This window comes from Macrobrachium nipponense, chromosome 14, assembly GCF_015104395.2.
Source record: "Macrobrachium nipponense isolate FS-2020 chromosome 14, ASM1510439v2, whole genome shotgun sequence".
NCBI classification, from domain to species: Eukaryota; Metazoa; Arthropoda; class Malacostraca; order Decapoda; family Palaemonidae; genus Macrobrachium; species Macrobrachium nipponense.
Window position 1 is genome coordinate 33424839 of NC_087207.1, and position 15165 is coordinate 33440003.

The 15165-nt window shown below is 34.9% G+C and overlaps 1 protein-coding gene across 1 annotated transcript in view; it reads left to right on the forward strand.

Moving 5' to 3' along the window:
* LOC135226444 (uncharacterized) overlaps nucleotides 1-15165 on the forward strand; it is a 336218-nt gene that overhangs the window by 157873 nt on the left and 163180 nt on the right. The window lies entirely within an intron of this gene.

Here is a 15165-nt window from a genome sequence, read left to right on the forward strand (position 1 = left end):
CACAATGCACAAGACATTTGAACTAGTATTATTGGTTTTGTAAGGGACTTTGCATCTCCTGAAAATAGTCAGGTTTAATCAGTTGGAGTTTGCTGAGCACGTTTTTGGATTGCATTCTTTTGAAATTTTAACACTTCGTTTAGTGTGATGGTCTTGTCTTCACCCCGAATGTGTACATTTCTCTCTCTCTTTCTCTCTCTCTCTCTCTCTCTCCATATATATATATATATATATATATATATATATATATATATATATATATAAAATATATATATAATATAAATAAATATACATATATATATGTATGTATGTATGTATGTATATACTTGTCTACATAAATACATACATGTATATATATGTATGAATGTGTATTTGGGTACGTAATTTACGAAAGCCAAAGTATACAAGTAATTACGGCTGCCTATGTAGCATACGAAATACAGACATTGCCAGAACATAGATACAATGCGTGCATATCCTAGTCATATACTTACACAGGTTCTTGCTTACTCTAACAAACGTGTAGAGAAACGCGGAGGACACAAATAAAATTTAGTGAAGCAGTCGCAGAAGCCAAAGGAATAACTGAGACGGGACAGAGAAACTGGTGTCTGTCAACTAGAAAATTTGTAGAAGTCTGAAGCCACCAGGGCTCAAGAGAGCAGAGGCAAAACTCAAACAGACAGACAGACAAAGATTCACAGAGATGGCTGAAAGTCAAGAGAGAGAGAGAAAGAGAAAAAATAGGATTTACCTGCTAAAATTCAAAATCAATAGTGATAAAGAGAGAATGAGAGAATACGAGTTGCTTGGTTGAAAATCAAGAGAGAGAGAGAGAGAGAGAGAGAGAAGAGAGAGAGAGAGAGAGAGAGAGAGAGAGAGGAAGGCAGCAGACGCTGACATGTCCTTTTTTTTTACGACAGAAACTTTCAAGAATTTTAAGGAGTTGATGTGGGCTTTAGATGCAACTGATGCTTTTTTTCTGGAGGTTGGTTTCCTTGTCACTTTTATTTTTCTTTATTTGGATTTGTTCTTATTTGTGGTTTTTATTTCGTTTATTCTACCGAAATTTCAGAGGCAAGTTTTCTTCGGTTTGGGTTTGTTAAGAATTATCCCAAGCTTTATCGTTTCTTCTCTCTCTCTCTCTCTCTTTTATATATATATACTATATATATGTGTGTGTGTGTGTGTGTGTGCGTGCGTGTGCGTGTGTCCGTGTATATATATATAATGTGTGTATGCAAAAATACTGAGCCATATATATCGCTTAATATCCAATTCACTATACCTCGGGATTATCAAACGATATTTGAGACTTATTATTTGTGAATATGAAAAATTCACGGTTTCTCACACGTGAGTTTATTATGTCTTTGTAAAGTCACTAGAGATACCTTTCTGACTATTATATCATTATTTTATTATGAATAATATAAAATAATAATATTTATGAGTCCCAACGTAGGTATACGCATCATAATTCAACAACCGCTCTTTCCTTCCCCCCAAAAATTTCAATCCCTCGCTCTCCTCCGGAGCCAATCGTTTTCTAGGACCTCCCTTTTTTTTTCATTCTATCTTCGCAGATCCTTTCCGTGATCCTATTCTCCGCCACAAGGACACTCACGGCAGGATAGGACATTCAGCGCCAGAAATTGCCATCGCCACTAAGCAGCTAAAATCAGGCGTCTCTTTTCCCCGTCACCTCGTCTTTTCTATGAACTCCTCGGGAAAGGAGGAGGTCATGCATTTATTTCTCTCTCTCTCTCTCTCTCTCTCTCTCTCTCTCTCTCTCTCTCTCTACGACCCGCCCCACCCTTTGGCTCTCTCACACACACGCACAGAAATGGACGCCCGCATACGCTCGCATTCACTATTGCATTTCGAATATTGTGCCATATTCGAATATTAGTTGTCAACTTAAATTTCCTGAGTAAAATATAACTTAAAAACCTCACAGAAACTTTCTAATTTCCCTCTTTTATTTCCAAGCGGTTTGTTTTTGAATACACACACAGATATATATATATACATACATATGTATATATATATATCTATATATATATATATATATATATGTATATATATAATACATATGCTAATTTGTGCGCTACATACTATTCCATTCGGCTACCGCCAAAATTCTTCAATCCTCTCTCTCTCTCTCTCTCTCTCTCTCTCTCATCTGTAGAAGCCCTCCCAAGACGATCTTCAGATTCGATTCGATTTCGCACTGACGCGACAAGGCGTTGTTGGTTGGACACACGGAACCTCGCGAGGCTAATAAGACGAGTCGGAGGGTTCTCGAACCACCACTCATAGCAAAACGCCATCATCACTGCTGCATCGGCACATGCGCTGTTATTGTCCTATACCTACGTGTATTTATAGAACCGGGTAGCGCATTTCATATCGGACTAAGATTCTCGTTAAACGTAGAATGAAAATCAAGAAAGATAAAGGTTGATATTTTGTATCAGGTAAAAAAGGAAACTATGTAAAAATATTCACATTTATAAGATGAGGTTTATATATATATATATATATAATATATATATATATATATATATATATATATATATATATATATTATATATATGGCATAGTTTTTCACGTATACAGCATTCACAGGAATCAGTGGCTTTAATGTAATTGATGACGGTTTTTTGTTACCTTTCCATATTTCCTTATTTTTTCTTTTTCCTTTTTTTTTTTTTTTTTGCTTTTGCATTACTAAGCTTTTTCTTTACTCACCAACTTAGTCACGAAAAAAAAAAAAAAGAAAAAAAAAAAAAAAAACCAAAAAAACCTGACATTGGCATGTATAGCGCTGCGTAACACTTTCCCCTGTATTAGGATTGAAGTCTTTGACATTTTATCATTCATGTTAGGTTCATCGCTAATCGCTGTTGTTTATGAATGGAGCTCTCATTCGCCTTTTATCAACCAACCATTAGTATTCTGCGTATGCTTTTCGTAAAGATTTGTTACTGGTTTAACTCCTAACCTGAACATTTATTACACAATTTATCAGTTTATAGCTCCACGTTCAATTTGAATGTTGGTGCGTGATTGTGGGGTAATTAATATTATGTACTTCCAGAAATAATACTAGTAATTTGAATCTTATAATGTCTCTTAGTCTTAGAATTTACACCATACGATACAATATTAAATAAAGAAAAAAATCATTGCAAATTCAAATCTTACATAAACGAAAAAATTTGTGTATAGCCAGGGAATGAAGATATAAACAGTTTTTTTGCCAGGTTAAATCAATTAGTAGCATCAATTAAATTTACTATGGAAATGGAAAAAGATGGATGTCTACCCTTTTTGGATGTCCTTATACGGAGAAATAGTATTGGGTTTAGATATAATGTTTACAGAAAACCTGCTAATATTTCTTCTTATGTGCATTTCTATTCTGGACAAAACAACAAGGTTAAAAATCAGTGTTTGCATCTATGTTTCTAAGAGCATTACGGGTAAGTAGCCCAGGGGTATGTAGCCCAGAATATATAGATAAGGAAATAGATAAGATTCAGAATACAGGCAAGAACCTGAAATATCCTGACAGTGTACTAAACAATGCATTAGAAGCGGCAAAACAGACCATGTATAAAAACCAAAAAGAACCTTACAACACAAAACATTTGCTTGTACTACCTTATAATAATAATATGAAAGATATCCCCCATCTCCTGAAGAATTTTGGTGTTAATGTCGCTTTTAAAAACAATAAAACAATGAAACATGTACTTATCAAGAACTCCCTCACAATACTAAAGGATGTGTATATAAAATTCCATGTAAGTTTTGTGACAAATTTCACATTGGTCAAACGGGTAAAGCACTGGAAAAGAGAATAGAACAACATAAGAAACGTGTGAGCTATGCACAGGGAAACTGGTGTTTTTGTACATGGAAAGGAATATCATTGAATCTAGCTTTATAAAAAGAAAGTTTCAACAATAATATGAACATCAATCAAGGAGTGTATAAACTTGATCTTTTAATATCAAAATAAATTTCTAAATTGTTTAAATTTTAAGGTAGGCAGTAGAGATGTATGGAAATAGGATTATTATATCTGTAAACTAGTAAGGGGGCAGTAATGATAATGAGATTTCCAACCCCGCCTCCCTGACACCTGTTAGGTGTGTGGATTGTCTCTTACGGTGGAAACGTTTATCGGTAGTGTCCCTTGAGAATTTATGGTAAATCTTAGCCAAATGATTTTTGAAAGCCACTCCTACCTTGACACCTGCCTGTGAGTGGATCTGCAGTGTCAAACGGTTGTGTGTATGTTCGTCAGTACTGTCTCTGTAGTATATATATTTGTGACTTCTAATACTTGTATCAGTCCTTTGTCAATGGCTTGGAAATAAAGTCAAAACCGGTCAGGACCTACACCCCGCCTCTTATTTTTCACCTGTGGATATATATAGTATATATATATATATATAATATATATATATATATATATATATTATATATATATATATATAAATATATATAATATATAGTATAAACATTTATAATTGTGAGCAAAAGGCCTAATTCTTAGGAACCCGCGTTAAACTCTTTAGAGAGTCAGCTGTTGGACATACGTATTATTAAAAACTTTTTTGTAATAACTTTTCACAAAGGGAATCATCCGCCGGTCTTGTAACTACAGAGTTAGCCTTTTTTCTGAACTGTTATCAAAAACAGGACAATATTGGGCGATACCCTTGGGCTCACTTTCACCAACTTTTTTGTGTTTTTGTAAAGAACTTGTGATAAGATGATTTTCTTTGGAAAAACTGCCAATGATTATGGGTGATAGTTTTCTTTATTTCTTGATTAAGAGGTGGAAAACAAATTATGTTTACAAAATTTTAAATGTTTAAATTTTCGACGACCCATAAAACCGTCGTTACTTATACAATTGATATGGAATGAATATATAAATATATATATATATATTATATATATATATATATATATATATATAATTACACATATTTAATATAACTATATATGTATGTGCGTGTGCATGCGCGGCACTTACAAACTAATTTAGCCGTGCTGTCAAAAATGTTCGTCCAAATTAATAGATTCAGCAAAATGCTCGGTGCTTATAAAATGTTAAGTACATTATATACTTAATGATTAATCTTACTACCTCGTGAAGGTTGATTATTCTAAGTAAAAATTCATCTTTAAAATGTCATTAAAATCAATACTCTAACTTGAAAATTAAATCATATATACATAAATATTTTATATATATGTATATGTATATGTATATGTATATGTATATGTATATGTATATGTATATGTATAAGTATCTATATATATATATCTATATATAATATATATACCGTATATATAATATATATATATACACACACACACACATATATATATATATATATAATATATATATAATGTATATATATATATATATATATATATATGATATGTGTGTGTGTGTGTGCGTGTGTGTGTGTGTCTGCTCGTGCCTGTGTTGTGAGTGGGTTCCTGGAACCGCCTGTCTGTCTTTAAATATCTGTGCCTTTTTCACTGGAAAATTGCCGTACGCAACACAGCCATTAAGTGCAGTCTACATAATATGAGAAGTGAAAACATCTTGAGCATTAAAATGAAAAGTATATTTTCGGATGGACTTCCGAGGGGAACTTCGTCGGACCACTTGGGCAATAAAAGCTTTTCCTTAAAAGAGTTGAAGTAATTAAGCCCTTCTTATCGAGGCCTTCCTAGTGACCCATGTAGTGGGGTCGTTAAGACAGTCCGTTTCTCTCGGATGTGAAAACAAAAAATAACAAGTAAAAAATGCTCCGAAGTTTCTTCGACGCAATCGAGTTTTTTTTTATAGTGTACAATGGTGTATGAAACACTCAGGCACGGCCCATGGAACTCTCAGCCGCGGGCCATGAAATTAATAGCTACAACCTGGTGGTGTCCTGCGTTGTTGGCGCCTACACTCTGTTTTTTTTCATTTGTCCATCCGCCTGTGGTGTTTTTGTATGGTAACACTGCGTCCCGGGGTTTAGATAGTTACATTCAGCTTACATTCAACGATTATAATAATATCCTATTTCGAATATTAACGGTGTAATCCGCATACAGTAGATTATTAAAACACTTTTCGGTAGCAAATGTACACCCAGATATCCTTTTATTTACCTAAAACTTACAATTAGCGTAACTATCTAAAGCCCGGGACGCAGTGTTACCATACAAAAACACCACAGGCGGATGGACAGATGAAAAAAAACAGAGTATAGTGATGAAGGACGCAACATCATAGCTAACTTAACCTTAAATAAAAATAAAACTACTAAGGCTGGAGGGCTGCAATTCGGTAGATTTGGTGACTGGAGGGTGGATGATCAACACGCCAATTTACAGCCCTCCAGCCTCAGTAGTTATTAAGACCTGAGGGCGGACAGAAAAAGTGCAGACGGACAGACAAAGCCATCTTGATAGTTTCCTTTTACAGAAAACTAGAAACGGGACTGAATGACCTTAAAAAGTCCAGCATCTTACTTTCTTGAAAAAACAAAGATTCTAAGAATTTATTTCAGTGCAAAAGCTTCAGAAGGACATTTCAATTACCTTAGAGTCATGAAAAACGGAAGATGGGAAATGAATCCCAAATCTCGGCAGCTGAGAGACGACAGCAAAATCGAAAGGCGTAATCCAAAATGATCCAAGTACTTTCTACCCATACCCACTCGGTGACCCCAGTGAATGTGGGATCCGATGTTCTCGCGGGTATTTGAGGCTCTGAGCAAAATCTTAGAGGTGCAGCTCGTTTTCTGTTTAATCTTTCCGGGATTTTCGCGCTACAACAGAGGCGGAACTAGGTCATTATGGGCCCTGGTGCAAATTATTTGAGTGGCCCTCTGTCATGAAAAGTGAAATTAATTGTCATGTAATGATGATACTACAGCATGGATAAGAATAAAAACTACTTCTACTACTACTAATACTACTACTATGATCATCATTATCATTTGTATTTTTATTATTTCTATTACCTAAGCATATTTACAAATGTATTACCAACTCAGTCTACTAAGACATTATGATGGGGCCAGATGGGCCCCCAATCACAATGGGCCCTGGTGCATTGCACCTCCAGCACCGCCAGTAGTTCCGCCTCTTACAATGTTATCGCATTTTCAGTTTCATTGTTCATTATTGTATCACACTCCACTAATCAACCTAATTTTTGTTTGAATGTTGCACTTTAATACTGTCCCCATTTGTAGCCTCTGGTTATTATGATTCCTCTGGTGTTTCATTCTTCTGGTCCTTCATTCTGCCATCAGTAATTTACATTTTCCTTTCGCTGCTTTTCATTTCATTACTGGTGTTTTTTTTTAAGCGTTTAACTATAATAGTCCTAACAACCATAAAATACGATAATATCGGTCAAATAATCATTCTAAACCTTAACTCTTACCATTCATTATATATATGAATGTCATCTTAATTTCACAGCGTATAACAATATTTCTTTATCACTATTTAGAAATGAACTTTAATGGGTAATATTATGTTTGCTCATAGCTCACACAAATAGTAAAGGTTAAGAACTCTCTCTCTCTCTCTCTCTCTCTCTCTCTCTCTCTCTCTCTCTCTCTCTCTCTCCGTTTTGTCACAATAGTCACACAATTCTTCTTCTGTTTTCTTTCATGTCCATCTTGTTATTCCTGGGAGTCACAAGAGTCTAATGGTCACCGAATTTCTTACCGCGAAAGTTTTCATTTACCATTTTGTTCCTTTCTTCGGAAAGATTAGGGGGAGAGGATGTGATATTCTCGATATATTTATCATTATTTTGTCTTTTTTACTGTTACTGCCACAGCAGCAGCTGCTGCTACTGCTGCTGCAGCTGCCAACCGGTTTCAAGAAGTACTTGAATCTCTGTGCAATTTTGTCTCGGAAATTCTTCGATTTTGAAACTTGACCTCACGCGCGTGTGTTCTGGATTGTAATTACACAAGGACACAGAATTTCCTTTCTTTGTTTCCTTCTTGGGGGCCGCAGGGCGTCTCTGACTTTTCAAGGATTCTCTTGATTTGTTAATTCGAAGGTCGCGGTTACTTCATGGTTCAAGAAGACTTGCTATACATGAGCTTGTCAGAGAAGTAAGTTTCGTTTTTCCTGCCTGCTAAAGCTCCAGGCAAATACAAGAATCCTTTTAATGAAGAAAATCTGCTTAAATGACCCCTCATTTATTAGCTACAGATAAGTATCCAAACTCAATGTTTGAATACGAGATGCTTTCATAAGAACAATTCCTTGTGTAATCACAAGCGCGTGAAATCAAGTCGTTCAAAAATCTTAGAATTTCTGAAACTAAATTACCAAAAGTACAAGTACTCCGTGAAACTGATTGAAAATAAAATCTGTTACAATAATAACGACGTCAGCAGTAGTTGCAGCCACAGCTGTAATAACAGCGGCAACAAATACGAAATAAATGATAAATACATGAAAAGAGTTACATCCCTTCTTCCCAATCTTTCCGAAGAAAGCAACAAAATGACAGATATTGGTAAATGAAAACTTTTGCGGTAAGAAATTCGGTCACCATTAAGCTCTTGTGACTCTGGAATAACAAGACGGATATGAAAGAAAACAACCAAGAAAATGCGTGCGTATTGCGGCAAAATGGAAGAGAGAGAGAGAGAGAGAGAGAGAGAGAGAGAGAGAGAGAGAGAGAGAGAGAGAGAGAGAGAGAGAGAGGTCCATCTGAAGATGACAAAAACTTAATGTACATCCTTAGTATCTGAGTGAGATATAAGGAAGCAGTGCTCTTTTTAACATTCGTTTCTGGATGGCAATAAAATAAAACATTTGTTGATACTGGAGTAATTTACAACGAATAGTAAGAGCAAAATTAATTTAAAAGATGCTTCTTAACCTTGGAAAACTGAAAGAAGTCCTATGGACTTCAAAAAAAAAAAAAAAAAAAGAACTCAGTGTTCTTGTGACCATGTAAATACCAAATCAGATGTCCTTTGGCCTCACAAAAGGTAAACATGAGAGGTCTAGAGACCTGAGCGGAAACAAAGTAAAGGAAGTTCTGTAGCCTGTGAATGGGAAAAATAATAATCCTGTGACCTTCAAAGAAGCTAAGAGAAGCTCATTTTCTTGAAAGGGTAAATCAAGATTAGTAAGGACGACTGGATACCCCTGAATCTACTATATAAATCTCAATTATTCATTGCATTGCGCTTTAAAACGAAATATAAAAAATTTAAGATAGAGATTCCATAGGGAAACTCGGTTAGGAAAAAAGTATTAGACATCAAATAGATTAAGTATAAAATTGATTTTTAATTCTTTCATTTTCTTGTAAAAATTATGCAATATTATGAAACGTCAAATTTCTTTCATGGAAACGATGATAATAGCAGCTATAGAATACGACGCTTTCATATGTGGCCAAAAAAGCCGCTAATGTCCTCATTTTTCTTGTTACAGGTAATTTCGTGGAGAGGATAAGGTATGTAAGTAATGAAGAAAATAATGATCTTATCTCTACTGTTCTTCGAAGACTTCATTTGTCGACGAAATGAAAGTACCCTGGTTATCAAGTAACTGGATTAGTATTCTGAATCCCGGCTTCTCTCTCTCTCTCTCTCTCTCTCTCTCTCTCTCTCTCTCTCTCTCTTTCATACTACTAGACGCATAAATACATTCCCACATCAAATATTCGCATTCACATTCACACAAACATACACGCACACGCACACACACATATGTACGTGTATTGATACATATATATGTGTATAAATTTATTTAAATATATATATATATATATATATATATATATATATATATATATATATATATATATATATATATATACAAATTTTTATATATACATAGATATTCGCAAATATATACAATTTTAGTTTTAAATGCAGCATGCAAAGACCCGCAATCTCTCGTCCACATTCCTCTATTCCTAGGACGTTCGTGTTGCTGAGAAGAGCCATTGTACATTAATAATAGTTAAAGAGGATAAAGAGGTAATTAGACAAACCAACATTTGCTAACAAAGAATTAAATGTCATGAGAAATTTTATATATATATATATATATATATATATATATATATATATATATATATATATCTGTGTGTGTGTATGTGCGCGCGCCTGTGACGCAATAGATATTAGTATTAACGAACTGAAGTTTAACTACTGGTTAAGGAAGGAGGGATGAAGACACTGTTTTTTTATCATATCTTTATAACTGAATCTCAAATCTATTATGGCATCCTTATTTGCTCTGATTGTCCTGGAAGGTGTATTTTTCCTAACTCATTGCATCGGCTCGACTCATGTTGACCAGCGTGTATCATTTCCAGTGCTATGGCTCTTATGTAATTAGTGTGTAGATCGTCGCTCTGTAGGAGTAACAATCGCAAGACAGCATGAAGAAAAAATACCGTAAATAAAATAGATAAATAAAATATACGCATAAGGAAGATTACCATGTACTATCTAAGCCTCTCATTCCAAGTCTCGAATATTCTACGATATTACAAAGAAAAATGCATTGTCATCCCAAGTCCTAAAAGTTCAAAAAAAAAAAAAAAAATCTCCGATGAATTTTTCATTTTTCACATACAAGAACAGAAAACTCATTCTTTTATTTTTCTTCGCAGCACTTCCTGTACTTTTACATGCATAACAGATCGGGGATTTTATATAGCTGCTCTCTTTTGCCTCTACTATAAAAGTGTTTGTTTCCTAAAAGTATCAAGTATTCTCTGCAGATAATCTCTGAATGTGCAGTTTTTCGTTTGCACATCTTCATGCACGCACACACACACAAAGAGAGAGAGAGAGAGAGAGAGAGAGAGAGAGAGTCTAACAGGTAGGCACAGCAAGTATAAGCATGAATACATCGAACACAGTCCTCATTATTGTCTGCCTATTATCAATACACATGTACTGTGGTAGATTATATATATATATATATATATATATATATATATATATATATATATATATATATATATGTATATATATACTATATATATATATATATATATATATATATATATATATATAGGTATATATATATATATATATATATATATATATATATATATATATATATATGATATATATATATATATATATGTATTATATATATATATATATATATATATATATATATATATATCTACCACAGTACATGTGTATTGATAATAGGCAGACAATAATGAGGACTGTGTTCGATGTATTCATGCTTATACTTGCTTGTGCCTACCTGTTAGACTCTCTCTCTCTCTCTCTCTCTCTCTCTCTCTCTCTCTCTCTCTCTCTCTCTCTCTTTGTGTGTGTGTGCGTGCATGAAGATGTGCAAACGAAAAACTATCTAGGAAAAACTACATGCGTGTATATATATGATATATATATATATATATATATATATCTATATATATATACACGCATGTATGTATGAACATTACATATAAATACATAATATATATATATATACATAAGTGCATTTGTGTGACAGCAACTGTTCCCATTGACATGAGGTGGCCCCCTGAGCAAAATCAGCGAAACTGTCACCGACACATTTGCACATCAACTGCTGAAGAGTGAAAGGTGTGTACGCGGTAGCTAATTTAGGTGTATGTAACAACTGCTTGCAGACCCAGCGACCACTGGACAGTTGAATTTTAAGATTTTTACACATGATCTTTTTGCTTTGATTTGGATTTTTTTTTTTTTTTTTTTTTTTTTTTTTTGTAAATTAAATCTTCGATTAGGCTGAGAAAGACACAATGAATGAAACAACTCTTAAAACATTGCTTCATAAGCAGCCCTTGTTTACAGTATCTTAATTATTTCATCATGCGAATATTTTTTTTTATAAGGAAAAGCAACGTATTACGGAAATACTATAGGTCATACAGTGAACAGTTAGCTCATCAATTTTGCAAATATTTAAGGATGTAATGTCCACAGAAATCCTTCGAAAAACCTCACGGAATGAAGATTTTTTTCTCTAAGGTAGAATCCGTGTCGACGATAGAAATGTCCTCATGCTTAACACTCCACTATAACGAAGATAGGAAGTTTAATGCTGCATGTAACGGGGACGGAGCTTTCCTAGATAGTGTTGGGTGGTCGTTATTTAGGAATAATCTTTCTTGGGGGGGGAGGCATTATCTTTATGATATTTGCAGTCTTTTGTTTATGTTTTCACAGTAATCACCAACGGGCTTATTCATACTAAACACGCCGCAAAGGTGGATACATACTAGGTTGATTAAAACCCTTGGGGGGTCACCGTCTAGGAAAGATCCACTAGGATTGCAGTCTCGCCTCTCTCTGAAACCACTGCTTACGAAAAAAGTCGGTGAGTGAAAAATATATATGCAAATGTGAATATCCCGTTCTTACATACACATACATTATTGCCAGAGTGCACAGACAGATAAAAGGAAATGAAAACATTGAGGCTAGTTTATTGGAGCCATTCATAAAAGCGGTTATAGCAGTATTATGTAAAGGAATAATACTCCACTTTAGCAAATGACTCCCTTTATTAATATGTTAGGGACTACTTCCCCAGCCTACATAACTTTTTCTCGACAAGTCTCAGCTCCGGAAAAGTATGTTGATGTCCAGCGCACGACAACAGTATTTTCTGAGGCTTGTATTTCTCACCAACCCGTATACACCGAGCAGGAAACCACTGATGAAGAGAGAGAGAGAGAGAGAGAGAGAGAGAGAGAGAGAGAGAGAGAGAGAGAGATTTTGTTAATAGTTTTTTGACGTCGTGAGAAGGCGACTATTTTCACGATCGTTTCTTTTTTACATATGATATTTTGTATGAGACACATATAACGTCCTTAAACATCATGCATTCGCTCACCACCGCAGTTTGGAGGTCGTGGGGTTCTTTCTTGCATTTTAGCTCGTGGATTTTTCAATTCTGAATGTCCTTAAAATATATGAAGGATTCAGTACGCGAACGATCGTTACCACCAGTGTATATTTGTATAGCTATTGTATCTAAACTGCAATACAAATTGACACTGGCGTCTAAAAATTGAGCGGTGAGGTCGGGAATAAAAGAAAATGTATCTTTGCAATATTCGTTCCCGTAAAGCTGGTACTCTTGCAGTTGTTTGTATATAACAAATACAGATTAATTTAGACAGTTTCTTTTTTATTTCTTTCTTTTTTCATGTACCTTCCACGCTAACAATCAAGATATTATTTTCTCGATTTATTCATAACTCAAGATAAATTATACGTTTTCTTTGGGAACACTTTGGCAGAATGTAATAATAATAATAATAATAATAATAATAATAATAATAATAATAATAATAATAATAATAATAATAGACCAAAAACCAACTCCAGTAGCATTCTCGCAGGCTCTCCCAGCTCAAAAAAAGTAAAAACCACTATGCAACTCTGTTCCTCTTTGGGCAACTACGTCTTACGAGCACGTTTTCTGAGAGCTTTCTACATTTTGTTGCCAAAATTCACATCAAAGTGTCAATACTCTTCTCTGAGCAAAATTGAACTCCGTAAAGTTTACTGAGGGAGTGTCACTCGCACACGAACATGCGACTCTATAGTTTAGCGACTGATATTTGCTATTAGGCGCAAATATTGGCGCAAGATACTATAATAACAGTGGCTCTTAACCTTTTTATGACCACGCCCCCCTTGCATCTATGAGTAAAATTCCCTCTCAGATTTAAAGGAAAATAAAAATAGAAAGACAAGGGGTTTCGAGGGATAGGAAGGGAGGTCATTGATTACAAAACATGGTAACCCAACGAGCCTAACTAGAGTAGTAGACTCTAGGAAAGTATAGTTATAAGGCGATACTTTTGCATTTTCTCATAAATTTCTGAATATTAGTTCCTCACTTTTGTTAAGAGAATAACGATTGTAATTAGAAGATTTTTTTTTTTTCATTTTTGCCTAGGGCTCGCGCTCTCCCCTAGAAATTGCGCCCCCGGTTAAGAACCAGTGTACTATAAGATGATTTAGAAAACAGCATTTATGTAATATGCTAATAGTTACTGGGCTCTTGCAAGACTTCTTAGAAAAACGTATCGTAAGAGTCGTTCAAAAGTTTTGTAACTATTTCTCTTGGTTTGTCGTGAAAGCACAATATTTTGTACCAGGAATACAAATTTAGAATACCTCAGTGAGCTTTGAAAAAAAAACCGTAAACATCTTTTATATCGAAAGCGGAACGATTTTTGATTCTTGAGTGTATTCGTATGATAACAAGATTCCGGGATTGTTGTAAAAGTCGTCTTTTTGTATGAATGCAAGTTTTAAGGAGGCTGGGGCGAAGCGATTTTCAAGCAATATGCCGTTAACGTTTTTAGTGCAGTCTGTTTTAATGAGATTTTCATTCCTCTTCTCTCTCTCTCTCTCTCTCTCTCTCTCTCTCTCTCTCTCTCTCTCTCTCTCTCTCTTTTCTCATTGTGCGAATATGCAAATATCTATACCCGCGAGCACGCACGTAAGGCAGAGGCAGTTTAGAGTCATTGGTCTTGTATTAGGATCTGCATTTACAAAATGAATTAAAGAGAGAGAGAGAGAGAGAGAGAGAGAGAGAGAGAGAGAGAGAGAAACAGGAAGTCGAAACAAGTCAGGTCTCGAAATGACAAAAAAAAAAAAGTGAAAGTTCTGGGTATTCCTCCTGCCCATTTGCTCAGCTTCTAATCTATTCAGGGGTAACCCAGTAATGCCTACACAGAAGCGGCGGCTAAACGGCCTCCATCACACAACAGCTGTGACGTGTAATATCTATAGATCATCGACGGTGTGTTTATTTTGGTTCCGTCTCCTGACACTTTAACGACCGACAACAGGCTGTATTTTACTCCATCGCCCATTAACGATGTGATCGATGCTGTCCTTTCCTATTGCTGAAGAATGGGCGTCATTCACATGCGAACCGCCACATACGCTAACAATGGCCTATTTTCTAAGAAGGTGAGCATTTACTCTTGGATTGATTTTTTTTAGAAGGTATGCGAAGGCTACAACTTTCTCTTTCCTTTATGCCTTTATGCTTAAATACACACAGACACACACACATATATATATAGAATATGAATACAAACAC